At 48.6% G+C, this 26,598-nt stretch overlaps 1 non-coding gene across 5 annotated transcripts in view; it reads left to right on the forward strand.

The window, feature by feature from the left end:
• Positions 1-26,598, forward strand: part of LOC103348031 (uncharacterized) — a 104,896-nt gene that overhangs the window by 38,140 nt on the left and 40,158 nt on the right. The window contains exon 3 of one of the 5 annotated variants that reach the window (XR_016211101.1): positions 8,326-8,963. The exons of the other annotated variants lie outside the window; for them this stretch is intronic. This is a non-coding gene — a transcript (uncharacterized LOC103348031). Of the gene's footprint in view, positions 1-8,325; positions 8,964-26,598 lie in introns of those variants that run through there. 5 annotated transcript variants of the gene reach the window in all.

Genomic DNA, 26,598 nt, shown 5'->3' on the forward strand with positions numbered 1-26,598 from the left:
AGTCAGCAATGAGTCTAATTGGAGATCCTCTGAACGTCATCTGATGTTTCTCTTGTGCACATTTTGGAATCTTTTCTTTATGTTTTACTGTGGGAAGTTTGATTACAATGTGTCGTGGAGAAGCTTTTTTCTGGTTCTGTTAGGAGTTCTACGTGCTTCCTCTGCTTGGACATCTCTTTCTTTCTCCAGTTGGGCAAGTTTTCTGTAATTATTAAATTAAATAGTGGGCTGGCGCGTGGCTCAATAGGCTAATCCTCCGCCTAACGGCGTCGGCACACCGGGTTCTAGTCCCAGTCGGGGCGCCAGATTCTGTCCCAGTTGCTCCTCTTCCAGGCCAGCTCTCTGCTATGACCCGGGAGTGCAGTGGAGGATGGCCCAAGTGCTTGGGCCCTGCCCCCAATGGGAGACCAGGAGAAGCACCTGGCTCCTGCCTTCAGATCAGCGCGGTGTGCTGGCCGCAGCGCACCAGCTGCGGTGGCCATTGGAGGGTGAACCAATGGCAAAGGAAGACCTTTCTCTCTGTCTCTCTCTCTCTCACTGTCCACTCTGCCTGTCAAAAATAAATAAATAAGTAAGTAAGTAAGTAAGTAAGTCATTCTAGTCCATTCTCTCTTTCCACACCTTCAGGAACTCCTAAGACCTGACTCGTATTTTGGGTCATTTGAGAGTATCCAATAAATCTCCAACATTGTTTTTAAGTTTTCTATTTTCTTCTTCATTTTTTTAGTCTAAAATTCGAAGACTTGTCTTCAAGTTTGGATATTCTTTCTTCTACCTCACCAAGCCTGCTGTTAAGGCTTTCCACCATGTTTTTTGTTTTTGATCTATTGAATTCTTCATTTCTAATATTTCATTTTGATTTCTCTTTAAAATCTCAGTTGATAGGAAACATTTTCATTCACATTATATGGCTTTCTTTAGTTCATGGATTTGCTTCTGATTGCTTTTGAGTAGTCCCATGATTAACTTTTTGAATTCTGTTTCTGGCATTTCCCCGATCTCTTCCTCTTCACATTCTAATATTTAAATGTTGTTGTGTTCCTTTGGAGGGGTTCATGGTGTCTTCCTTCTTGTTTCTTGAATTTTTGCATTTGTTTTTTTCTCTGATGGCTTTTATCTTTAAGCTATGACTCTGTGGCTTAGTGGGATATCTACACTTTCAGTGAATACCAAGAGGTGTGTGGTGGGTGGGGCCAGGGAGCTCTGGTCAGTGCTCCCTGGTGGGGCCAGTGTCCAGGGTAAAACCCAAGCTGGGCACGGTAGATCTCAATGCCTGGGTGTTAGCCCCCAGTGTGTGTTCCATGCTACTGTGTGAACTGCACAGATGATCTGCGCAGTCCTTACTGTGGGCACCCTTCTTGCAGTGACCTGCCCCAGGCAACCAAGGAGCTCCAAGCATGTGGAGCTGCACCCAGATTCCCCAGAGATCTGTGGGGAGCAGCCCGGACTGGACTGAGTTACTGGAATTAAGACTTATTCTATGCATCTGCTCTCCCACAATATGGCGCTGGGAGAGAAGTAAACAGCTTCCGCACAGCTGCCTCCAGTTCAACCAATAAACTGTAGGACTTGCTCCTGATTGGAGAGCAGCGTACTCGGCGTGTGGGCAGCCGAGTTAGGATTGGCGGAGGAGGACTATAAAGGAGGAGAGAGACGGCATGCACCAGGAACATCTATCCGAATAACACCTGTGCAGCCCCCGAGAAGAGCCGGCCGGCGGTGTGCCGCTCCCCTGCGGAAGTGGGGAATGCGGCCAGGGGGAACTGCCCTTCCACGGAGGTGGAAGGGATAGTAGCCAACCCGGGAAGAACCAGCAGCTAACCCGGGGAGGGCCGAGCAGACAGAAAGAACAGCGCAGGGTCCTGTGTCGTTCCTCCACGAAGAGGGGGAGCGACATAATGGTGCCGTGACTCGGATATGAAGCCTAGGCAGGGCTTAGTGTCGTTCCTCCATGAAGAGGGGGAGCGACAAGATCCAGCTACACCCTGCACCTTCTCCTGTAACCACCGAGTCCCCCTGGTCTCAGCACAAGGCTCCCACAGTCGCTGGGTGCAGAGGTGTCTCTGCCCTGCCAGCCCATCCAGTCAGCAGAGAAGCAGATGTTTCTCAAGACTGCTCTGGCTAGGTGTTTCTTCAATTTGGGAGGCTGTAGGTGCCTTGTCTTACGTGATTGTCCAGCCACCTCCCAGCCAGACTGAAAGTCAGTGGGGACTGCAGATTATTCCCTCCACTAGAATCTCTGGATCACACGTGTACAGTAGAGCACTGGCCAAATGTTGCTCGCTCTCTCATCACTGCCACAGCACTGCTGAGAAGATGGCGTTCCGTCTCAGCCAGTTGCTGTATCGGTGCACAGAGTCTTCTGCAGCTCCTGCCCACACGCAGCAGCACGGTGCCCGCCCTTTCTCAGCTTGGCAGCATGTGCTATTGTGGGGAAGTTGGGGCAAGATAAATGTACCCACTCTCCTTCCACTGAGTCCACAGGCAAAAAACCGCTAGCAACTGCTGGCCCCCAGGGCTGCAATCCAGACTCATGCCATGCTCTCCCTCCAGATGTGTCACCATAGGTTGCTACAGTCCCATCTCACCTCTGTCTCTGAGCTGCTGCCCACTCCAGCTCTCGGCTACTGCAGTTGTGTGCTGTCTTCATGTTTATGCTGTGTGCCCACACCCTCCACACAGGTCCACAGCGTTCCTCTTCCTCTTATAAGATTTCCAGTGCAGTTTTCTCTCCAATTCTCCCCTGAGAGTGCACTTCCTATACTTTTTTTCATTTTTACTGTTTATCCTTAGCCTAATACAGTATATTGGTCCCTAATCTGCTATCTTGGAATCTCCTACAGATTCTTTCATGAGTTGCAGAATCTATAAAGTACTAGTCTGGGCACTGTGTATGTGAGCAGTGGGTGTGGAATATGATAAGAATATAAAAGGTGTAAATGAGACACACATTTGGTCGAGAGGTTGAGCTTTCTGTTAAAGTGTTCGCATCCCACATTGGGGTGCCTTCACCAGCCCCCAGTTCGAGCTTCCTGTTAATACAGACCCTGGGAGGCAGCAGTGATGGCTCAGTTCATTGGGTACCTGCCACTCATGTGGGGAACTTGGATTGAGTTCCTGGCCCCTAGTCTTGGCCCAGCCTGGTCCTAGTCATTTAATGGGATTCTGGAGGCTCTTTCTGGCTGTCCGTGTCTCTCAAATTAAATAAATAGACAAATGAAATGCTGTGAGCCATAAGACAAGGTACAGTGGTAGGGTAGAATGAGAGCTGAGGTCAGATGGAGAGCAGAGGAGGAAATGAGACTTTGGTGGCCTAAATCAGCAACTCTTACATGAGTTGGATCTCCATGAACTGTCCTGAAACGTCCAAGAGATGGTGTCCAAGGAAAGGAAGACCAGGGGCCCAGATGTTGCTGGAAGCGCCCCTGACCCGGGAGAGGCGGGTCGGCAGAAATTCCTGGGGTTAAGACCCTCGCACCATCCTGCTTTCCCTTTCCTTCTTGTTCTCTGGTGCATGGTGCTTCCAAGTTAGGACAACAATTGAAATAGTTTTGTCTCCAGATTTTCTTTCTCTTTCTTAACAATAAACTTGTTTTTTTTTTTAATGAGATGTAACAAGTATAAATAAAAATAGAACAATCAAGCTTTTAAATCTTAGTTAGATGCCATTTGACATCAGCTCTTGTAGTTCAGGAAGTAAATATCGCAGATACATTGGAGGGACCTGTTTCTAAGGGGTGACATCTGCCAGCTGCTGGTTACTGGGACTTCCCTCTGGCCATGGAGCATAAATGCCTTTGTGAATCACATTGCATAAGTCTTGCAGGAAGACAGGTGCTGAGTGGACTGCAAATCCCCCATCTTGCTTAGGGAGGGAAGCAGACAGCAGAGTGTGGATGCACGTGGCAAAGTCTACAGAAACAGGATGTGGACAGAAAGCTTCAAGCTGTGCCCATGTAATTAAGAGCACCTGTGCAAGCCTTGCCGTCAGTTTTTCCTGTTAATGACTGTTATTGCTGGTAATCCTTTCACTCACGTGTTTACTGAATTTTATATTCTATTTACAAAGTGTCCTTTTAACCACTGGCACTCATGAACCATTACTGTAATTTTCCACTTATGTAACTTGATCTGCATGTGGGTGTTGCTGTACTTACTCAGATATTTCCTGCTTATTCATTTGCAATATTAGGACAATGATACCTATTTCAGAGATTTCCTGAAGATTCAACGAGATAATATATGTAACTGCTCAGCATAGAAGTTGATAGTATACAGAGTAAATACTTTTTTCCCCCTTTTCTGTTTTCTCATGAAGCATCTTTTTAAAACTTCATTTAGAATTCTCAAAGTTGCCAGAAAGCACCACACTTGTAGTTTCTGAAAGCTACTTTTGGTCTGTGTATGGAGATTATGACATTGCTTGCTTGCTTGCTTTTTCTTTTAAAGATCGATCGATCTATCTATCTATCTATCTGAAAGGTAGAATTACAGAGGGAGAAGGAGAGACACATACAGAGGCAGAGAGATCCTCCATCCACTGGTTCATTCCCCAAATGGCCACAACAACCATGGCCAGGTCAAGCTGAAGCCAGGAGTTTCATCCTTGTCTCCACCTGGGTGCAGGGGCCCAAGTACTTGGGCTGTCTTCCACTGCTTTTCCAGGTGTATTATTAGGGAGCTGGATTGGAAGTGGAGCAGTTGGTACTTGAACCAGTGCCCATATGGGATTGCCAGTGTCATGGGGCAGAAACTTAACCAGCTATGCCACAATGCTGGCCCCCATTGCTTTCTTCTGACTAGTCTAAGTGCTGGAAAGCCTGCAGGAATTAACAAGTGTTAATATTTTTGTAAATGTAAGAATATAACTTTCGTGTAAATGTAAAATTAATACAGGTCAAAGATTTTATTCAACTCATTAACTATTGGGCATCAGTAAAATGTTAAGAATGTTTCAAAGGAGAATTTGAGGAGCAGATGATAAGGGAAGACCGAATAGTTTTGTTAATATAGTAGTTCCCCATCTGTGAAATATACCTTCCAAGATGTTCTACTAATGCTGAAACCACAGAAAGTGCCAAACCCTTTGTGTACCATTTTTTCCTACATGTACCTATCCATGAGAAAGTTTAATTTATGAAGTAGACACAGTAAGATATTAACAGTAACAGAGTAGTAATATACTGTACTAAATTTAAAATTTGAGTTAAATATTTCATTTAATATTTTCTTTTTAAAGTTTTGTTAAAAATATTTATTTTATTTGAAAAATAGAGTTAGAGGGAGAGACAGAGTGAAGCCAGACTGAATCCAGAAGCTTAGAACTCCATCTGGGTCTCCCACTGGGTGGCAGGGGCCCAAGTACTTGGGCCATCCTCTGCTGCCTTCCCAGGCACATTAGCAAGGAAATGGATAGAAGCAAAGCAGCTGGAACTTGAACCAGCCCTCCAGTATGGGATGCTGGCATTGGAGGAGGCAGCCTAGCTCGCTGTGCCACAGTGCTGGCCTCCCACTTAATAATTGCAGACCACAGGTAACTGAGACTATGAAAAGTGAAGAAAGTGACTGCAATGGATACAAAACTGGTTAGTATTCTACAGTGCAGTAATATGTAATGTTTGGGGTTCTCTTTCCTACAGACGAGGAATCAGTCATATCTTTACTAGACAAAATTTATTTATATTGCTATTGATCAGAATTTGCATTTTCATCATTTTTACAAGTTAAACTCCTACATAGTTGTAAAATATCCTAATCAATAAGAAATCAGTCAAATTGCACAACCCTAAAGAATCAGAAGATCTAAGAGGTTCCAGTAGGTAAAGATAAGCCTTCCACTGGAAGGGAACCTAGAATGGTAGGCTTCCCCTAATCCGTGGTTTTGCTTTCCACAGGTTCAGTTACCTGCAGTTAATTCAGTCTGAAAATATTAAATGGAAAATTCCAGAAATGAGCAATTCTTAAGCTTTAAGCTGTGTACCATTCTGAGTAGCACATTGAAACCATCCCTCTCTGCCTCACTCGGAACATGAATCATTATCTGCAGCGTATCCATGCTGGGTATGCCACCTTCCTGTCCATCACTCAGTAGCATCTCAGTTATCAACTGTCATGGTGTCACAGTGATTGTGTTCAAGTAACCCCTATTTTACTTAAAAATGGCCCCAAATCTCAAGAATAATGATGCTGGCAATTTGGATATGTCAGAGGATAACTGTAAAATACTTTAAGTGAAGAGGTGAAAGTTCTTAATTTAGTAAGGAAAGAAAAATATACTCTGAGGTTGCTAAGACTTATGGTCAGAATGAGGCTCTTATACATGAAATCATGAGGAAGGATTTGTACTAGTTTTGTTGTTGCACCTCACACTGCCGAAGCTACAGCCACAGTACATGGTAAGTGGTTAATTAAGGTAGGAAAAGCTTAAATTTGTGGAGGGAAGACAAGGACAGGAAGCATGTTCTCATTGATGGCAATGTCTTGCGCCAGAAAGCATGGGGCCTCTGTGAAGACCAGCAAGGGAATCCCTGAAACAAGTGACACCAAGCCATTTAGTACAAATAAAGACAGCTACACAGATTCAAGAACAGGTCACTGATTACAGGGAATGTCCTCTCCCTGGGACATTGTGGTGAATAGGGAGAGGGCACTGGAGCAGCCAGTGCAGCCTTATCTATTCGTTTGAGTCTTGTTTTGGTGGCTGAGGGGCCAGCTATCCATTCTTTTTTGGCCTCTTTCCAAAAACCACTTATACAGACTTTCCAGGCTCTGCTACTTGCAAATCCTCTACCCAAACTAAAGAAAAAACTAATATAACCTGAGAGTTATAAAACTATATGGTTTGTTAAACAGTCATATATCCCCTTAGAACATCTGTTGTATCATATTTTTGACTTGTCTACTTTTTTAAAAAAAAAAAGATTTTTATTTATTTGAGAGAGTTACAGAGAGAAAGGTCTTCCATCTTCTGGTTCACTCCCCAGATGGCTGCAATGGCCAGAGCTGAACCAGTCTGAAGCCAGGAGCAAGGAGCTTCTTCTGGGTCTCCCATGTGGGTGCAGGGCCCAAGCACTGGGCCATCTTCTACTGCTTTCCCAGGCCGTAGCAGGGAGCTGGTCGGAAGAAGGGCAGCCATAACTATAAATGGCGCCCATATGGATGCTGGTACCGCAGGCAGATTAACCTTCTGTGCCACAGTGCCGACCTTGTCTACTATTTTTAAAAATATCTTGTGTTTTTTTATTAAGTAGTTGTTCTTTGACAGAAGAAATGGTTCCTCCCTGCCATCCCCAACATTAGCTGTTAAGTTAGAATTTGATGATTGAAGTACCATATAGAGTTCTTTCCTGCTCAGAAAAATTATTTGACTTCCCAGTATTTTCAGAATAATGTGCAAACACCCGTGTTTCAGATCCAGATGAAGGTCCTGGCTCCTAGCATCAGCCTGCCGCAGCCTTGGCTGCTCTACTTCTGACCCAGCTCCCTGCTCATGTGCCTGGGAAGTCAGTGAAAATTGACTCAAGTCCTTGGGCCCCTGCACCAACGTGGGAGACCCAGATGAAGCACCTGGCTTCTGGCTTCTGACTTTGGCCTGGCCCAGCCCTGGCTATTGTAGCCATTAGGGGAGTGAGGCAGTGGATGGAAGAGATAGCTTGCGCTCTCTCTCTCTCTTTCTCTATAGCTCTAGCTCTGCCTTTCAAATAAATAAATCTTAAAAAACAAACAAACAACAAAAAATAATGTGCAAACGACTGGCCTGAAAACCCAAGCTTCCTCCCCCCCCCCCCCCCCCCGCCGCCGCCCCGCACCCACCTCCGGTATTATCCCCTTCTTCCGTCAGGTCCAGTTCTTAACTCCCAAGTATTCCCATAGCATCTCTGTATCTACTGTTGTGATTTGGAAGCTGTTTTTCACCTTCAGGGCTTAATTCAAATGCCATCTCTTCCATGAAGCCTCCCTTGATGCCTGTAGTTGAAAGTTATATTCCTTGCCTCGTCCTCTTTACAACTGGAATGAAATGATTCAGGATACAGGTTGTGGGGTCAGACTGCCTGAACTCACTAGTTTTGAGGTCTCTGGCAAGTTGCTGTAGGAGTCCAGAATATGCCACTGCAAAATGTGCCCTTATGTCATAAGAACTATTTTCAAGTGATTATTTTGAGAAACTGCAGATAGCAGAGAAGCTCTGAAAACAGAAATTACCCCTTTTTGTTTTAATTTATTTGTTTTTAAAATTTATTTATTTGAAAGGCAAAGTTATAGAAGTGGGGGAGGGGAGAGAGAATGAGAATGAGAATATCTTTCATCTACTTGTTCATTCCCCAGATGGCTGCCACAAGTGGAGCTGGGCCGATCCGAAGCCAGGAGCCAGGAGCTTCTTCCCAGTCTCCCACACAGGTGCAGGGGCCCAAGGACTTGGGCCATCCTCTGCTGTTTTCCCAGGCCATAGCAGAGAGCTGGATCGGAAGTGGAACAGCCGGGACTCAAACTGGTGTCCCCGTGGGATGCCGGAACTGCAAGCAGCAGCTTTACCCACTACGCCATAGCGCTGGCTCCTATTGTTGTTCTGTCTTGTTTTGCAGGGATCTGTCATCACTAAGAACTAGGAAGAATTGAGAGAAAATTCTTTATTCTCTTGAGTTTTCTGATGTAAATTTGGTGACAGTTACTCATATCATTTGAGTATGGTGATTAAGTAAATTAATACATGTAGAGCACTTAGAAGATACCTGGAACATAACAAGTACCCCAGTGCGACTTAGCTGTTATTATTCCTTTTGGATACCCTCAAAATTCTTCACTGGGCCCTCATCTAGAGCTCTTATACTTAGTTCATTCTACCTTATATATATTTTCTTTACTTTATAAATTGCTGTCTCCATCACTGAAATAAGCTCCGTAAGGAATGATTAAGGAACATTTGCTGAATGAATGAACACATTAAAGAATGGATGAATAGGTAATTGGTATCTGGCTCTTGGTAAGCGAATTCTAATTTTAAAAAATCAGACATTTTGCTCATAGTTTGTGAGATTTTCTTTTACTGCACCACAACTATGAAATAAGCTTTTATTTTGTATTTTCAGGCATCTATTTCATTTGAAGCGTGATATTTGGATAGTTCTGATACCGCATATAGACCGGGCTCTTAATTATATAGATCATCTGGGCTGTATTTGTTTCCTGGGTGTAAGTCAAAACAGTTAACTTCATTGCCTCTTAAAATGCATGCAGATGGTAAATTTTTTCTAACGGAAGCTCTACACTGGACAATAAGTAGTTACTACTGCCGGCGCCGCAGCTCACTAGGCTAATCCTCCGCCTAGCGGCGCCGGCACACCAGGTTCTAGTCCCGGTTGGGGCGCCGGATTCTGTCCCGGTTGCCCCTCTTCCAGGCCAGCTCTCTGCTATGGCCAGGGGTGCAGTGGAGGATGGCCCAGGTGCTTGGGCCCTGCACCCCATGGGAGACCAGGAAAAGCACCTGGCTCCTGGCTCCTGCCATCAGATCAGCGCGGTGCGCTGCTGCGGCGGCCATTGGAGGGTGAACCAATGGCAAAGGAAGACCTTTCTCTCTCTGTCTCTCTCTCTCACTGTCCACTCTGCCTGTCAAAAAAATAAATAAATAAATTAAAAAAAAAATAAGTAGTTACTACCGGTAAGTTACACGGCCTTGAACAAGTTCCTTCCACAACCTTGGGTTCTAGTTCCTCCTCTTTCGAAGGAGGTGATTTCACTTCCTGTGCTGGATTGTCTGTGTGGCATCTCTGTGCTGTTCCCACTTCCTTGCTTCTCCGCGTGGCAGGAACTGGACATCTGGGACATTGTTAGCTCCCAAACCCTTGCCAGCAGGGGTGCCGTGGAGATTCTGCCTGTGAACAGTGAGCCTTTGTGGTCTGAAGGTGAGGGAGTGATTAGTGTTGCTGCAGTGGTACTGGGCAGGCGGTAGACTCAAACAGGTTTCTGCCGTGTGCCCTCGGAGTCCTGCAGGTCGGCCACTTCAGTGCTGCTGAGGCGGAAGTCGTTGGTGCTTCCTATACATGTTGCTTTCCCTTCAGCCCCCAGCAGCTGTCCTGTCTTTCCATCATGTTTTAAAAACAGCAGTGGTGGTGTGCAACTCTTGTCTCAGACAGTTCACCCCTTAAAGGTGCAAGTCAGTGGTGGTTTAGTACATTCCAAGTGTTGTACAGTCATTACCATCATGCATTTCAGGACATTTTTGACTCCCCAAAAAGGAACTCTGTTATTCATTAGCAGTCCTTTCCCATTTCCTCCTACTCTGCCCATCCTCCCCTCCCCAAACCTAGGCCTAGGCAACCATCAACCCATTTCTTTGTCTGCAAAGATTTGTATTCTGAGCACTTCATATAAATGGAATTGTACATTGTGTGGTCTTCTGTGTCTGACTTCTGTCACTTCACATAATGCTTCAAGTTTCCTCCATGCTGCCTGCCTACCTGCCTGCCTCTCTCTCTCTCTCTCTCTCTCTCTCTGATTTATTTGTTTGAAAGGCAGAGTTACAGAGAAAGGGAAGGAGAGATAAAGAGGGGGGAGGGTCTTTCATGTGCTGGTTCACTCCCCCAAATGGCTGCAATGACCAGGGCTGGGCCAGGCCAAAGGCAGGAGCCCAGAGCTTCTTTCAGCTCTCCTTACATAGGTTCAGGGGCTCAAGCACTTGGGCCATCCTCCACTGCTTTCACAAGTGTATTAGCAGGGAGCTAAATAGGAAGTGGAGCAGCTGGGACTCAAACTGGCACCCATATGGGATGCCAGCACTGCAGGCTGTGGCTTTAACCAGCTGCACTGCAGTGCCAGACCCTATGCTGCATCTTGAGTCAGTACTTCGTATCTTTGTGTTGGCAAATAGTGGTCCATTATTGGATATTCAGTGTGTTTCCTCATTTGGGCTGCTAGAATAATGCTGCTGTGCATTGGTTCACTCCCCAGTGCTGCTGTGCATATTCATGTACAATACTTGTGTGAATGTATATTTTCATTTCCCTTGGATAAGTACCTGGGAATAGAATTGCTGGTTCATATAATTCCATGCTTAATCTTTTGAGGAAGTTCCTGTTTTCCAAAATGGTTGCACCATTTTATATTGTACCATTGTGTATGATGTTTCTTTGTGTTTTTTTCTTTTAAAGATTATTTATTTTACTTGAGAGGCAGAGTTACAGACAGAAAGAGGTCTTCCATCCATTGGCTCACTCCATAAAAGGCTGCAACGGCTGGAGCTGGGTTGATTCAAAGCCAGGAGCCAAGAGCTTCTTCCAGGTCTCCCACACAGATGCAGGGTTCAAGCACTTGGGTCGTCTTCTGCTTTCCCATGCCATCAGCAAGGAACTAGATGGGAAGTGGAATAACTGGGACACGAACTGGCACCCATATGGGATGCTGGTGCCGCTGGCAGATACTTAACCTACTGTGCCACAGTGATGGCTCCCTATGATGTTTCTGATTTCCCCACATTCTTGCCAATACTTGTCTTCCTTTTTTTATCATAGCCATCCTAGTGAGTGTGAAATGGTATCTCATTGATGTTTTTAAAAATTCTTTTATTTATCTCAGTGTCGGAAAGAGAGAGAATAATAGGTAGGTATTACTTCTGCTGATTCTCTCCCCAAATGCTCCAATGGCCAGGAATGGGTCAGGGTCAGAGCTAGGAATGCAATCCAGGTCTCCCGTGTGGAGGCAGGAAACCAACTACTTGAGCCATCACGTATACCTCCCAGGGTCTGCACTGGTGGAAACTGGAGTCAGGAGCCAGAGTGGGGAATCAGACCTTGGTGCCCCAGTGTGGGACCACAGGTTTCTTAACAACCAGGCTAAATGTCTGCTCCTCATTTGAGGATTTAACTTCCATTTTCCTAATGGCAAATGACATTGAATATGTTTTCATGAGTTTATTGGCCATTTCTGTATCTTCTTTGGAGAAATATCTATTCAAACCTGTGTATTTAAGTAATGGGATTATGCTTTTATTATTGAGTTGTATTAAATCTTCAGGTAGTCTAAATATAAATCCTTTATCAAACATATATTTGCAAATCTCATTGTCTGTTGCCTTTTCGGTTTATTTATTTTTATTTAAAAGGCAGAGGTAGGGGGAGAGGGCGGGAGGGAGGGTGCTATCTCCCATCCATTGGTTCATTCCCCAAATCTTCACAACAGCAGGAACTGAGCCAAGTTGAAGCCAGGAACCAGGAACTCAATCCAGATCTCTCATATGGGTAGCAGGAACCAAACTACCTGAGCCACACCAGCTGCCTTCCAGGTTGTGCGTTAATAGAAGCCAGAATCAAGCATGGAGCCAGGACTTGAACCCAATATGGGATGTGGGGTCCAAGTGACATCCTAACCACCATACCAAACACCTGTCCTTCTTTTTAGTTTCTTGATGGTGTCCCTTGAAATATAGAAGTTTTTAAATTTTGATAATGTACAATTTATCTTTTTTTTCTCCTTTTTTTTTAATTTATCAGTTGTTGTTGTTTTTTAGTTTTTTGTTTGTTTTTTTTTTTTTTTTGACAGGCAGAGTGGACAGTGAGAGAGAGAGAGACAGAGAGAAAGGTCTTCCTTTGCCGTTGGTTCACCCTCCAATGGCCACCGCAGCCGGCGCACTGCGGCCAGCGCAGCGTACTGATCCGATGGCAGGAGCCAGGTGCTTCTCCTGGTCTCCCATGTGGGTGCAGGGCCCAAGCACTTGGGCCATCCTCCACTGCACTCCTGGGCCACAGCAGAGAGCTGGCCTGGAAGAGGGGCAACCGGGACAGAATCTGGCGCCCCGACCAGGACTAGAACCCGGTGTGCTGGCGCCACTAGGTGGAGGATTAGCCTAGTGAGCTGCGGCGCCGGCCAATTTATCAATTTTTTCTTTTGTCACTTTATCTTTTCATTTGAAAAGCAGAGTTATAGGAAGGAGGGAGAAGTAAAGAGATAGAGATCTTCCATCTGTTGGTTCACTCCCCAGATGGCCACATGGCCAGGGAGCTTCCTCCAGGTCTCCCACGTGGGTGCAGGGACTCAAGCACTTGGGTCATCTTTTACTGCTTTCCCAGCCATTTTCAGGGGGCGGGATCAGAAGTGAAGCAGCCAGGACTAGAACCAGCACCCATATGGGTTGCCAGCATTACAGACAGCAGCTTAACCTGTTACACCTCAGCACCTGCCCTGTCACTTACTTTTGATGTTACATCTAAGAAACCATTATCTAATTCAAGGTTGTGAAGATTAATGCCTATTTTTTTTCCTAAGAGTTTTAGAGTTATAATGCCTACATTTATGTGTTATTCATTTTAAGTTAATTTTTGCATATGTGTGTGGTAAGGTATTTTACCACAAAAGCACACAAAGAAAAAATTAATAGAAGTAGACAGTTCAGCATTGGCAAGCTTAGTGCACATTTCTATAAATGTGTTCCCCAAATTTCTGTTATTGATTTCTAATTTCATCCCACTGTCAGAAAACATACTGTATGATATTTTTATTTTAAAAAAGTGCTGATATTTGTTTAATAGCCTAGCATATGGTCTATCCTAGAAAATATTCATGTGTTTTTGAGAAGAATTTATATTCTGCTACTGTTTGGTGGAATATTCTATAGATTTCTTATCAGGTCTAATTGCTTTGTAACATTGTTCAAGGCCGGCTCCATGGCTCACTTGGCTAATCCTCTGCCTGCGGCGCCAGCACCCTGGATTCTAGTCCCAGTTGGGGCGCCGGGTACTAGTCCCAGTTGCTCCTCTTCCAGTCTAGCTCTCTGCTGTGGCCCGGGAGGGCGGTGGAGGATGGCCCAAGTGCTTGGGCCCTGCACCCACATAGGAGACCGGGAGGAGGCACCTGGCTCCTGGGTTTAGATTGGTACAGCACTGGCCGTGGCGGCCATTTGGGGAGTGAACCAACGGAAAGGAAGACCTTTCTCTCTGTCTCTCTCTCTCACTGTCTATAAATCTACCTGTCCAATTAAAAAAAAAAAAAAACATTGTTCAAGTCTTCTAATTCCTTGTCAGTATTTTGCCTACTTGTAAAATGGGCAGTCACTTTGGAAAACAATCTGGAAGCTCCTCAAAAGATTAGACCTTGAGTTACAGTTTGACCGTAATTCTCCTCACCATATATCCATGAGCACTGAAAACATCCATCCATGTAAGAACTTACACATGAATATTTATAGCAGCATTATTCCTAATGGACAAAAATGGAATCCATCCAAATGTCCACTGGCTGTTGAATGAATTTTTTAAAGGTGTGTATATCCTTTTAATGGGCTATAATTCATCATTGAAAAGGAATGAAGTACCGACACATGGATAACCTGGAAACTATCATGTTAAATGAGAGAAGCAAACTCTAAAGGCATACATTATGTGATTGCATTTATTTGCAATGTCCAGAGTATAAAAATCTATAAAGACCTACTTTAGAATGTCATTTTCTGAGCCTAACAGCATTATTAAATCTTCTCTTAATGTCATTTTTTTCTTTAAGATTTATTTTATTTATTTGAAAGAGTTATAGAGAGAGGTAGAGACAGAGAGAGAGGTCTTCCATCCGCTGGTTCACTCCCCAGATGGCTGCAATGGCTGGAGCTGCGCTGATCTGAAGCCAGGAGCCTGGAGCTTCTTCCAGGTCTCCCACATGGGTGCAGGAGCCCAAGGACTTGGGCCATCTTCTGCTGTCCCAGGCCATAGCAGAGAGCTGGATGGGAAAAGGAGCAGCCAGGACTAGAACCGGTTCCCATATGGGATACCGGCACTTCAGGCCAGGGCCTTAACCCACTGCACCACAGTGCTAGCCCCTCTTAATTTCATTTATTTTTATTTTTATTTTTATTTATTTATTTATTTGACAGGCAGAATGGACAGTGAGAGAGAGAGAGAGAGAGAGAGAGAAAGGTCTTCCTTTTTTTGCCGTTGGTTCACCCTCCAATGGCCACCGTGGCCAGTGTGCTGTGGCCGGCGCACCGCGCTGATCCAAAGGCAGGAGTCAGGTGCTTCTCCTGGTCTCCCATGCAGGTGCAGGGCCCAAGCACTTGGGCCATCCTCCACTGCACTCCCGGGCCATAGCAGAGAGCTGGCCTGGAAGAGTGGCAACCGGGACAGAATCCGGTGTCCCGACCGGGACTAGAACCCGGGGTGCCGGCACCGCTAGGCGGAGGATTAGCCTGTTGAGCCGCGGTGCCTGCCTTAATTTCATTTTTAAACCCCGTCATGTTGGGGTACATGTACCAGGCTGGAGCCGAGTGAAGTACACACAGGCAAAGCCAAGTGAGCACTCTGCTCTCCTCCTGTGCACCTGACAGCATCTGACACTTCCCCAGCTCAGACCCAAGGCACCCTTTTCTAGATGAATGCTTTCTATTTCTTTCTTTCTTTAAGATTTATTTATTTTATTTGAAAGGCAGAGTGACAGAGATCTTCCATCCACTGTTTCATCCCCCAAATGGGGACAAGGGACAGCCGGAGCTTGGCTGATCTGAAGCTTGGAGCCAGGAGCTTCTTCTGGGTCTCTCCTGTGGGTGCAAGGGCCCAAGTACTTAGGCCACCTTTTACTGCTTTCCCAGATGCATTAGCAGGGAGCTGGATCTGAAATGGAGCAGCCAGGACTCAAACCTGCACCCATATGGGATGCCAGTGCCGCAGGCAGATTCTTAACCTAGTATGCCACAACACCAACCCCTTGGTTCACTCCATTAATGGCCGCGTTGCTTGGGACTGGGCCAGGCTGAAGCCAGGAGTTTCTTCGAGATCTCTGATGTGGGTTCAGGGGCCCACCAGGACTCAAACCAGTGCCCATGTGGGATGTCAGCACTGCAGGCGGCAGCTTTACCCACTGTGCTATAGCACTGGCCCCTAGATGAATGCTTCCTAGGACTAGAGGGAGGCAAGGACTGTCACTGATATTCTGGGGGAAATACACGTGAGTAACCCAGGCCAAGTGGGACTGACAGGCCTGGATTTGAAGCCTGATACCACCTGTAGAGGAAGTTGTATAAAATTCCTGCCTCTCATAAAGTCGACCTCATAAAGTCTCATAAAGTCAGTTTGAAAATGTTTAACTCTCAATCTTGAAGGAATAGCACCTCAGAAAGGCCACAGAATAAAGGAAGAGACAGGGCAGAGATAAAGATGGTCACGTGGCTGCAAGGCCCATACCTACCAACCAAAAACGTTGTATCAGCCTTGACTCAGAGGCTTTCAGCCAGAGGTTCACAGGTAGAACCGAGTCTGAAACTCAGGAAAGAAAATATTTTTAAAAAGATTTATTTATTTGAAAGTCAGTTACAGAAAGGGAGAGACAGACAGAGAGCTCTTCTCTCCGCTGGTTCACTCCTCAAATGGCTGCAACATCCAGGTCTGGACCAGGCCGAAGGCAGGAGCCAGGAGCTTCCTCTGGGTCTCCCACTGGGTGCAGGGGCCCAAGCACTTGGGCCGTCTTCTACAGCTTTCCCAGGCCACAGCAGAGAGCTGGATCAGAAGTGAAGCAGCCAGGGCTCCAACTGGCGCCCATATGGGAGGCCGGCATTGCAGGCACAGCTTTACCTGCTCTGCCGCAGTGCTGGCCCCTAAAATTTGATTTTTACTTTGGTTAACGGGGGAGGGCATTTAGCCTGGTAGTTAAGACTTTGGTTAGAAGTGCATGTCTATGTTGGAGCACCTGGGTGTTATGTCTGGCTTTGGTTAATGATGCGGATCTGGAGGCTGCAGTGATGGCTCAAGTCCTGGTTCCTGCCACACACGTGGAGACCTGCGCGGAGTTCCCAGCTCCTGGCTTCAGCTGGGCTCAGCCCTCACCATTGTAGGCATTTGGGGGCCAAATCAGCAGAGGAGTGCTCATGTGCACGCTTTCCCTCCCCTCCCCCACAAATAATAAAATTTTAAAAGAATACATAGTGGAAGAAGAACACAGTGGCACAAAACTGCAGTGTATCTGGGTCTCTGTGACTGTCACAACTCTAATTTCAAATAGTTTCATATCACTTTTCGTTTGATGCCTCCGAATATCACTTGCATTTATCACTTCAAAATTACAGTTGTCGCTAGCCCTACTGCAGGATCTTGCATTTACTGCATTAATAAAGGAGCATCTTTTTCGTATCACAAAGCATATTTGCATTTTGATAATATTTTGATATAATTGGTTCTGTCTGTTGCCATTTCTGCTTATTTTATGCATGAAGAAGTGAGTCTGAGAAGCTGCCTAGGCATTATCAGCCTGCAGAGAGGAGTTCATGGCATGTACACAGGTTAAAACCCAAGAAAGGTCGCTGGCCACAGGGAGGCTATGAAAACACAGTGCACGCTGAGTTCCGTCTCAGCGTCCTTTTCAGAAGACACAGAACCCTTTTGTTGCTCGTGACCATTGCCCTCAAAAGGTGATCAAGAGCCAACTCGGAGAACTGGATGGAGGTGAGGGCGGGGAATGAATGGGTGGAGGGCCATGGAGACAGGAAGAACAGAAAGGCCATGGCGTCTGCGGTTGCTCCCCAGCCTCAGCACGTAGGCACAGGGGTCTCAGCTTGCTCAGGAGGATAGCACTGGCCTGGCCCTGACATCAGCAAGCCCCTTGCACTGTCAGCCACTGTAGTTTTCTCACTCTACACCGGCTCCTGTCGCCTGACAGCTGCCCTGCCTGTTGAAAGACTTCCAGAGGCCGTGCTGTGGTGTATTGGGTAAAGCCCATAGGTGTGGGGAGCAACTGGGAGCAACTCGGACTAGACTAAGTTACTGGAATTAAGACTTATTCTATGCATCTGCTTTCCCACAATATGGCGCTGAGAAGGGAAACAGCTTCTACACAGCTGCCTCCAGTTCAACCAATAAACTGTGGGACCTGCTCCTGATTGGAGGAGAGCAGCGTACTCGGCGTGTGGGTAGCAGAGTTGGGATTGGTGGAAGAGGACTATAAAGGAGGAGAGAGACGGCATGCACCAGGAACATCTAAGGGGAACATCTGAGGGAACACCTGTGCAGCCCCCGAGAGAGCCGGCCGGCGGTGTGCCGCTCCCCTGCGGAAGTGGGGAATGTGGCCAGGGGGAACCGCCCTTCCACGGAGGTGGAAGGGACAGCAGCCAACCCGGGAAGAACCAGCAGCAAACCCGGGGAGGGCCGAGCAGACGAAAGAACAGCGCAGGGTCCTGTGTCGTTCCTCCATGAAGAGGGGGAGCGACATAATGGTGCCGTGACTCAGATATGAAGCCTAGGCAGGGTTCAGTGTCGTTCCTCCACGAAGACGGGGAGCGACATAATGGTGCCGGTGACTCGGATATGAAGCCTAGGCAGGGTCTTGTGTCGTTCCCCCACGAAGACGGGGAGCGACACATAGAGGCACCAGTTTGAGTCCCAGCAGCTCTACTTCTGATCCAGCTCCCTTCTAATGTGCCTGGGAAAGCAGAAGATGGCCCAAGTGCCTGGGCCCCTGCACCCACGTGGGAGACCCGGAAGAAGCTCCAGGCTCCTCCTCCTGGCTTTGGATCAGCCCAGCCCCAGCCATTTGGGGAGTGAACCAGCAGATGGAAGATATCTCTCTGCTCCCCTCCACCCCTGTCTGTAACTCTACCCTTCAAATAAATTAATCTTTTTTTTTTTTTTTTGATAGGCAGAGTTAGACAGTGAGAGAGACAGAGAGAAAGGTCTTCCTTTCCATTGGTTCACTCCCCAAATGGCCACTACGGCCGGCGTGCGACGGCTGGCGCGCTGCACCAATCTGAAGCCAGGAGCCAGGTGCTTCCTCCTGGTCTCCCGTGTGGGTGCAGGGCCCAAGCACCTGGGCCATCCTCCACTGCACTCCCGGGCCACAGCAGAGAGCTGGCCTGGAAGAGGAGCAACCGGGACAGAATCCAGTGCCCCGACCGGGACTAGAACCCGGGGTGCTGGCGCTGCAGGTGGAGGATTAGCCAAGTGACCCGCGGTGCCGGCCAATAAATTAAATCAATCTTAAAAACTTCCAGACTCCGAATGTCTCTTCATTGAGAAGGTCAAGGTGAGCTTTTACCTTTATGACCTTCCTGATGTTTCCTCACTGAGTGAGCAGCTCAGCACTCAGCGGCCACTTGAACTTTGCCGCTTCCCTGTTTCAGTAAGGAGGCTGTTGAGTCTAGCTGGGTGAAGAACACGTCAGCTACAAGCTGGTCCTGGGCCGCGGGGAGCTGTGGCCAGGAGCCAACAGGAAAGGTGCAGAGCAGAGCGGGAGAGGCCTTTGCTAGCTGCTGGCTGCCTTGGCACCAGTGTGGCCAGCCCAAGCCCTGGACTCTGGGCGGGCCGATCTCTGGCTGTACTCAGATTGACTGTACTGGGAATCTTTCCCTGAGGCACGTCAGGCTTATTTGTAGATTAGAGGATTGTAGGAAGGTAACTGTAGTGTGAACAGAGCATTGGGTTTGTTGTTTGGTAAAAGTTAATGTTGACATAGTGGCACAATAAATAAAAACTGCACTCTTTTTCCTCAGAATCCAGTACTGTTTGTTTATTTTTTTTAAGATTTATTTATTTATTAGAGAGGCAGAGAGAGAGAGAAAGGTCTTCCATCCCCTGATTCAATCCCCAAATGACCACAACAGCCGGAGCTGCGCTGATCCGAAGCCAGGAGCCAGGAGTTTCTTCTGGGTCTCGCACATGGGTGCAGGAGCCCAAGGACCTGGGCCATTTTCTACTGCTTTCCCAGGCCGCTGCAAAGAGCTGGATCGGAAGAGCAGCCAGGACTAGAACCGGCGCCCATATGGGATGCCAGGACCACAGGTGGTGGCTTCACCCACTATGCCACAGCTCCACCCCCAGTACTGTTTCAAAAAAAAAAAAAAAAAAAAAAAAAAAAAAAAAACTAAACCCATTGATTTGTTAAGAGCAAATAGGTTTCTGGTGGAAAGGTTACGGAAGAAGTCCTCTTGCTCCCTACCGCTCCAGATGAGGGTCATGCAGAATGGCTGTGGGGCATCTGCAGTGGTGAAGGTGCTGCCTGAACCCCCAGTCCCATCTCATAGTGCCTGGGTGTAAGTCCCAGCAGAGAGCACCTCAGCCATTCATTGATGTGCTGGTTGCGTGCCCTCCTGACCTCCTGACCTCCTGACCTCCTGACCTCCTGACCTGGCCGCCTGTTCCCGCGCACCCCAGAGGCAGCAGTGAGGGCTCAAGTGTCTGCGCAGAGGACTTGGATGGAGTTCCTGCCTTCTGTCTTTGCCACGGCCCGGCTCTGGCCGTTGCCTGCATCGGGGAGTTCCTCTGTCTGTTCCTCTCTGCCTTTCAAATAAAATGAAAATAAATAAGTAAATGTTTTTTAAAAATAGCTCCAGGACAGCTGAGGGACTGAGTGTAGCTGCCGTTCACGCCGCGCCTACCACGTGCTCTGTCACGTCAGCGCTCCCTGAGCAGCGCGGGCGCGCCCGTGAAGCTCACTTTTCACACGACGGGAATAAGGCATAGAGAAGTTTCGGGTACACTTAGAGCCTTCTAATTTGATTCTGGGAATGAAAAAAAACCTATTTCTCTCTCTCTCTGGCTTGAGTGTATTGTACATTTTAATCTCCTAATTAACAAACGCAGAGAGGTAGAGGTGGCACCCATCTAAGCTGTTTCGGTGGGGGGGGGGGGTCATTTAAGGTGCACTGTGGCAGCTGCTAGAAAGCCGGGAGGCAGTATACTTTGAGTAGGCATCGAGTCCTCGCCTGGCGAGGGGCTTCCAGGCGCTGCTGTCGGCACTGATCCTTGTCCCGAGCAGTGCCAGGTCCCTGTCCTCACTGAACACCGCCACCTGGGCGTGCACAGCCTCAGGAGCGTTCTCCTGGCCTGGCTCCCTTCTGCAGCAGGGGAGAGGGCGTGGGGCCTGGAGCTGGCCAGGCGTCTCTGCTCAAGTGGAGGAGGAGAGAGGGGTAAAAAGCTGGTCCCTCCAGTAGCTTATTTAATTTACTTCTAAAATGCTATCTCCAGATATGATACCTGCTTCTAAATATAAAACGCACTTACTATAAAAACCCCAAACATAAAAATCTGAACTTGCTGTAAATGTTTTCTCCATGTTGCCTCTAGAGTGAACCATTTATGTGCTCGTTGTGTGTACTTTTTTTTTTGACAGGCAGAGTGGACAGTGAGAGAGAGAGACAGAGAGAAAGGTCTTCCTTTACTGTTGGTTCACCCTCCAATGGCCGCTGCGGCTGGTGCGCTGCGGCCGGCGCACCGCACTGATCCGAAGCCAGGATCCAGGTGCTTCTCCTGGTCTCCCATGGGGTGCAGGGCCCAAGCACTTGGGCCATCCTCCACTGCACTCCCGGGCCACAGCAGAGAGCTGGCCTGGAAGAGGAGCAACTGGGACAGAATCCAGTGCCCCGACCGGGACTAGAACCCGGTGTGCCGCAGGCGGAGGATTAGCCTAGTGAGCCACGGCGCAGGCCTGTTGTGTGTACTTTTGTTCCTTTATATTTCTCTTTTGGGGGCGGGTAACGTATTGATTTGGGACAATATTAAAATGTTTCACTCCTTTCAGCCCCTGAACACTAAGTACTGGTCAGTGGCGGGCAGCTTCCTGCCAGTGGAGCCTGGCCTCCCCACAGCTGTGTCCAGGGAAGTGGGGCCTCAGCCCTCCACCAACTTCTTTTTCTTTTTCTTCTTCTTTTTTTTTTTTTTTTTTTAAGATTTACTTATTTGGGGCCAGCACTGTGGTATAGCAGGCAAAGCTGCTGCCTGCCACACCAGCATCCCATGTGGGCGCCAGTTCAAGTCCCAGCTGCTCTGCTTCTGATCCAGCTCTCTGCTATGGCCTAAGAAAGCAGTGAAGGATGGCCCAAGTCCTTGGGCTCCTGCACCCATGTGGGAGACCCAGAAGAAGCTCCTGGCTCCTGGCTTCGGATCGGCCCAGCCCTGTATGTTGGCAGCCATTTGGGGAATGAACCAGCAAATGGAAGATCTCTCTGTCTCTGTCTTTTCCTCTCTCTGTAACTCTACCTTTCAAATAAATTAGTCATATATATGTATGTATGAATAGGCTAAATCAAAATCATTATGGACACTTCTCCACAGCAGTGAGTGAGCAGTTTCAACCTTTGGTGCCAGAGCCAAAGGCTACACAGTCATGTCATTTGGTCCCCTATGTCCCTAGGGACATCTGTTTTCAGAGTTTGTTTATTTGAAAGAGTGATAGGGAGAGAGGGAAAGAAGAAGTCAGAGAGAGGGAGAGACCTATCTTCCATCCACTGGTTCACTTCTCAAATGGCCAGTGTGAGGAGCCTGGACTCCATCCCAGTCTCCCATGTGACTGGCAGGGTCCTCAGTCCTTGGGCCATCGTCTGCTGCTTTCCCAAGTGCCTTAGCAAGGAGCTAGACTGAAAATAGAACAGCCAAGACCTGAACTGTTGCTCTGATAGGGGATGCTGCTGTCACAAGCTGCCCCTTGGTAGCACGTCTTGAAGCTACTGCCCATGGAGCCAGCCTCCAAGATTCTTGGCCCCAGTGATCCCTGCCTCCTGGTACCACAGTTGTGGGTAGTGCATCCCCACATTGTGCCAGAGGTGATCTGTGTGACCACTGATTATGGCAGAAAGGGTGGACATCACCCCAAGATTAAATAGAGGCCAGCGTTGTGACACAGTGGGTTAAGCTGCCACCTGTGACGCCAGCATCCCATTTTGGTGCTGATTTGTGTCCTGGCTGCTCTACTGTGCTTGGGAAACCACTGGAAGATGACTGAAGTACTTGGGATCCTGTACCCACATGGGAGACCAGATGGAGTTCCAGGATTCTGGCTTTAGCCTGGCCCAACCCCGGCTGTTGAGGCCATTTGGGAAGTGAACTAGTGGATGGGAGAATACCCTCCCTCCCTCACTGCCCCCCTCCATCACTCTCTGTCTCTCAAAATAAATCTTTTAAAATAGATTAGGTTATGGGGTCCTAGGTATTTTCAAGACTTGGGCTCTTGTTCTTTCTTGGATAACTTGGTTTGGGAGGAGCAAGCTACCGTGTTCAGCAGCCTATGGAGAGGCCTATAGGCAAGGAACTGAGGGCGGCCAAGAACCACATGAATGAGCTGTAAGCAGATCTGCAGCCCCAGCTGACAGAGAGGTCACTACCTCAAAGAGACCTTGAGCCAGGACTACACGACCAAAGAGCATCTGGACTTTTGACCCTCAGAAACCATGATATATTAATGCAAATTATTGTAAGCTGCTGAATGTGGGGGTAACTTGTTATGTGGCAAAACACAGTAGCTTGACAGCCATTTTTTGTATGAAGCCAACAGCCTGGCTGTGGGTTGTCTTTCTCTTGCTCTCCCTTTTTCCCTGTTAAAAAATTATCCTAGGCAGGTATTTGGCCTAAGAGTTAAGCCACCTTTTGAGATACCTGCATCTCATACCAGAGTGCTCTGTTCCTGACTCCTGCTTGCTGTGTGGATGCTGGGAGGCAGGGAGCTGAGTCTGTGCTCATTCTGTGGCAGACCTTTCTGAGTTCCCGGCTCCTTGCATCAGCCTGGCCCAGCCCTGGCCATTGCCGGCATTTGAGGGAATGGACCAGTAGATGGGAACCCTGTCCTTATCTGTCTCTGCCTCCCAAATAAATAATTATCCTGATAAATGTGGCAACCGTGGGTCTCCATAATACCCAACTATTGTGCAGCCGCCAGTTACTAAGGGTTGTTGCTGTGTGGTTGCAGCACGAGGCTGGTGTCAGGACTTCTGTTCTCCCGGCTGCCGCCTCTGAGAAGATGGCCTGACCGCAGCCTGGGCCTGATCACACGGGTCTCCCTGCTCTCAGTCCTGCCTGCGGGGTCTCTCCCTTCCAGTGATGCTCACGCCACTGTACAAAATGGTTTGTTTGGCTTTTTTTAAACAGTTTTATTAAGCACATACGATATGCTGGATGCTAGAGATTCAGAGCTGAATTAGATATTGTTCTAGACCTTAAGGAACCAACTTACAATAGGCAAGGGAGAAAAAAATTAAAGATTTTATTAGGGAGAGACAGAGAGAGGTCTTCCATCTGCTGGTTCATTCCCCAAATGGCCACACTGGCCAGAGTTGGGCCAATCTGAAGCCAGGAGCCAGGAGCTTCTTCTTGGTCTCCCACAAGGGTACAGGGGCCCAAGCACTTGGGCACTTGGGCCATCTTCTACTGCTTTCCCAGGCCATTAGCAGGGAGCTGGATGGGAAACAGAGCAGCCAGGACTTGATGCCGATGCTGCAGGCAGATGTTCAAGCTACTATGCCACAGTACAGCTCTGAAAAAAATTTTCTTAAAAAAAAAAAAGATTGATTTATTCATTTGAAAGGTTGAGTTAGAGATGGAGAGACAGATCTTCCATCCACTGGTTCACTCCCCAAATGGCTGCAACAACTGGGGCTGGGCCAGGTCAAAGCTAGGAGCCTGGAGCTTCTTCCAGGTCTCCCACATGGGTGCAGGGGCCCAAGTACTTGGGCCGTCTTCTGCTTTCCTAGGCCATTAGCAGAGAGCTGGATTGGAAGTGGAGTAGCTGGGACTTGAACCGCTGCTGTCACAAGTGGCAGTTTTACCGGGTATACCACAGCGCTGGCCCCAATGTAGAAAATACTTAATCAGAGACAGTATGGGGCTGGTGTTGTGGCCCAGTGGGTTAGGCCTCTGCCTACAATGCCAACAGTCCATATGCTGGCTGCTCCACTTCTGATCCAGCTCCCTGCTAATGTACCTGGGAAAGCAGCAGAACACGGCCCAAGTGCTTGGGCCCCTGCACCCACGTGGGAGACCCAGGTGGAGTTCCAGGCTCCTGGGCTTCAGCTTGGTCCAGCCTCAGCTGTTAGAGTCATTTGGAAAGCGAGCCAGCGGATGGAAGGCTCTCACTTCAGCTCTGCATGTGTGTGGTGTGTGTGTGTGCCTCTTCCTCTAACTCTGACATTCAAATAAATATATTTTTTAAAATAATCAGTAGCATTAGTACCATGTTAGAGAAGGGGGCACACAGAGGTCAAGGAGCTCTCAGTTTTCAGATCCTGGAGAAGGCACAACCACTGGCATGGGCAGGACGGCCCACTGCACCAGGTGGCTGCCAGCCTGGCCCCGCTCCCTGTCCGTTCAGTAAGGTGCTTACAGCTGAGTGGCGACCGCAGACCGCACAGCCTTACGGATCAGCAGCAGGGAGGGAGCAGTCTGGCACTTGCAGCCGGGAGGTAGGGAAAGCTCTGAGCTCATGGCTGCTGCTGGCTACCTGCTCTTTGTCCGTGCATGATGTGCAGGTTACAAAGCGCATCGTGAATCCCAATGAGATCGCTGCCTGGGACCTCAGGGATTCCCGCCACAGCTTTGCAAGATGAACTTCTGGGGCACTTCCTCCCGCACGGCCTTTGCTTCCAGGTCCGGTTTGGGTGGTGGATTCCTAGAAGAGTCGTCATGAGTCAGTCCCTGGGGGCAGGCAGGGCCCTCTGTGGCCAGTGGGCCCTGCTGGAGCCAGGGCAGTCAAGAAGCTGATGGCGTCTGTGTTCTCTACACAGGCCTGGGCGTGTGGCCACTTGTGGTCTCATGTGCATGTGGGAGGTGCGGCTGTCACCCTGCCTGGCTTAACAGGGACCTGAACTAATCCAGCTGATACACAAACTCAGGAAGGGCGGGTCACCCGGCGCTTGGAGAGCCACGCAGCCTTGCTGCCAGGCTTCGCTGCCCACTGTCGGGATCCGCATTGGAGCCTCTGCCAGATCAGCAGGCCCCAGTTCCTGAAGAGGGTGGGGTTGCTCACAGGCCCCCCCAGGCGGCTCCAGACGCTCCCAGCAGGCCCTGCACAGCCCCTTTCGGACGCCCTTCACCCTGCGTCCCCGCTGGCAGGGCAGGCGGCAGTGCTGCTCTCCCAGGAAGGACACTGCCTTCCGACGTCACCCTAAGTCAGCCTGGTGGGCCAGGCCTCCCTCTGGAGCTCCAGGCCGAGAGGCTCACAGCCCGTGGAAAACACATGGGCCCAAGTGATGGTGGACTCTGGGGCAGGGAGAGACAGCTCAGCGAGGGCCCTTCAGGAGGGGTGGGGCATCTCACTCGCTGGCGTTGGCTTATGGGTTCAGGAAGGGTTTCCTGGAGAGGCGGCTAGAGTTGAGTCAAAAAGAGAGGGAGGGAGGAAGAGGCTCTCCAGGCCGAGGGAACTGTGAGCAGGCTGGTGTCGAGTCTTGAGAGCTGAGGCTGGAGCCGTAACCAGGAGCTGGCTCAGGGGCCTCCTGCTGGGCGAGAGAGCATCCGGTAAGATAGGACTGGGTCCTGCAGGCAGTGGAGGACACTTAAGGGTTTGGGGCGGTGGGTGGGGGTGGGGGTGAAGGAAGCCGTAGTCCCTTTGGAGGCTCTTGGAGGTTTCGGTATGAAAGCGGAGGGTACAAAACTGGAAGTGATATGACAAAAGGCAGGAGATGATGGGACCTGAACCAGTTCCTGGAGGAGGACACGGCACGGTTCACCTGGTGGAGAGGAGGAGTGGGGTGAAGATGGGTGAGTCAAGGGCGACTAGTTTCCTGCACGCTGGGCTGCAGGCCAGGAAGGAACTGGAGCGTACAGAAGAGGGCGTGTGGACATTCAGCAGGGGACGCAGCACGAAGCTCAGGGCAGAAGCCCGGGAGATGAGTCGGGCCTGGAGATAGGGATCCTTGAGTCATGAGAACTGCTAAGAGTT

The sequence above is a fragment of the Oryctolagus cuniculus genome, chromosome 1, assembly GCF_051225735.1.
Source record: "Oryctolagus cuniculus isolate XC-2025 breed Fujian yellow rabbit chromosome 1, ASM5122573v1, whole genome shotgun sequence".
In the NCBI taxonomy this organism is placed as follows: Eukaryota; Metazoa; Chordata; class Mammalia; order Lagomorpha; family Leporidae; genus Oryctolagus; species Oryctolagus cuniculus.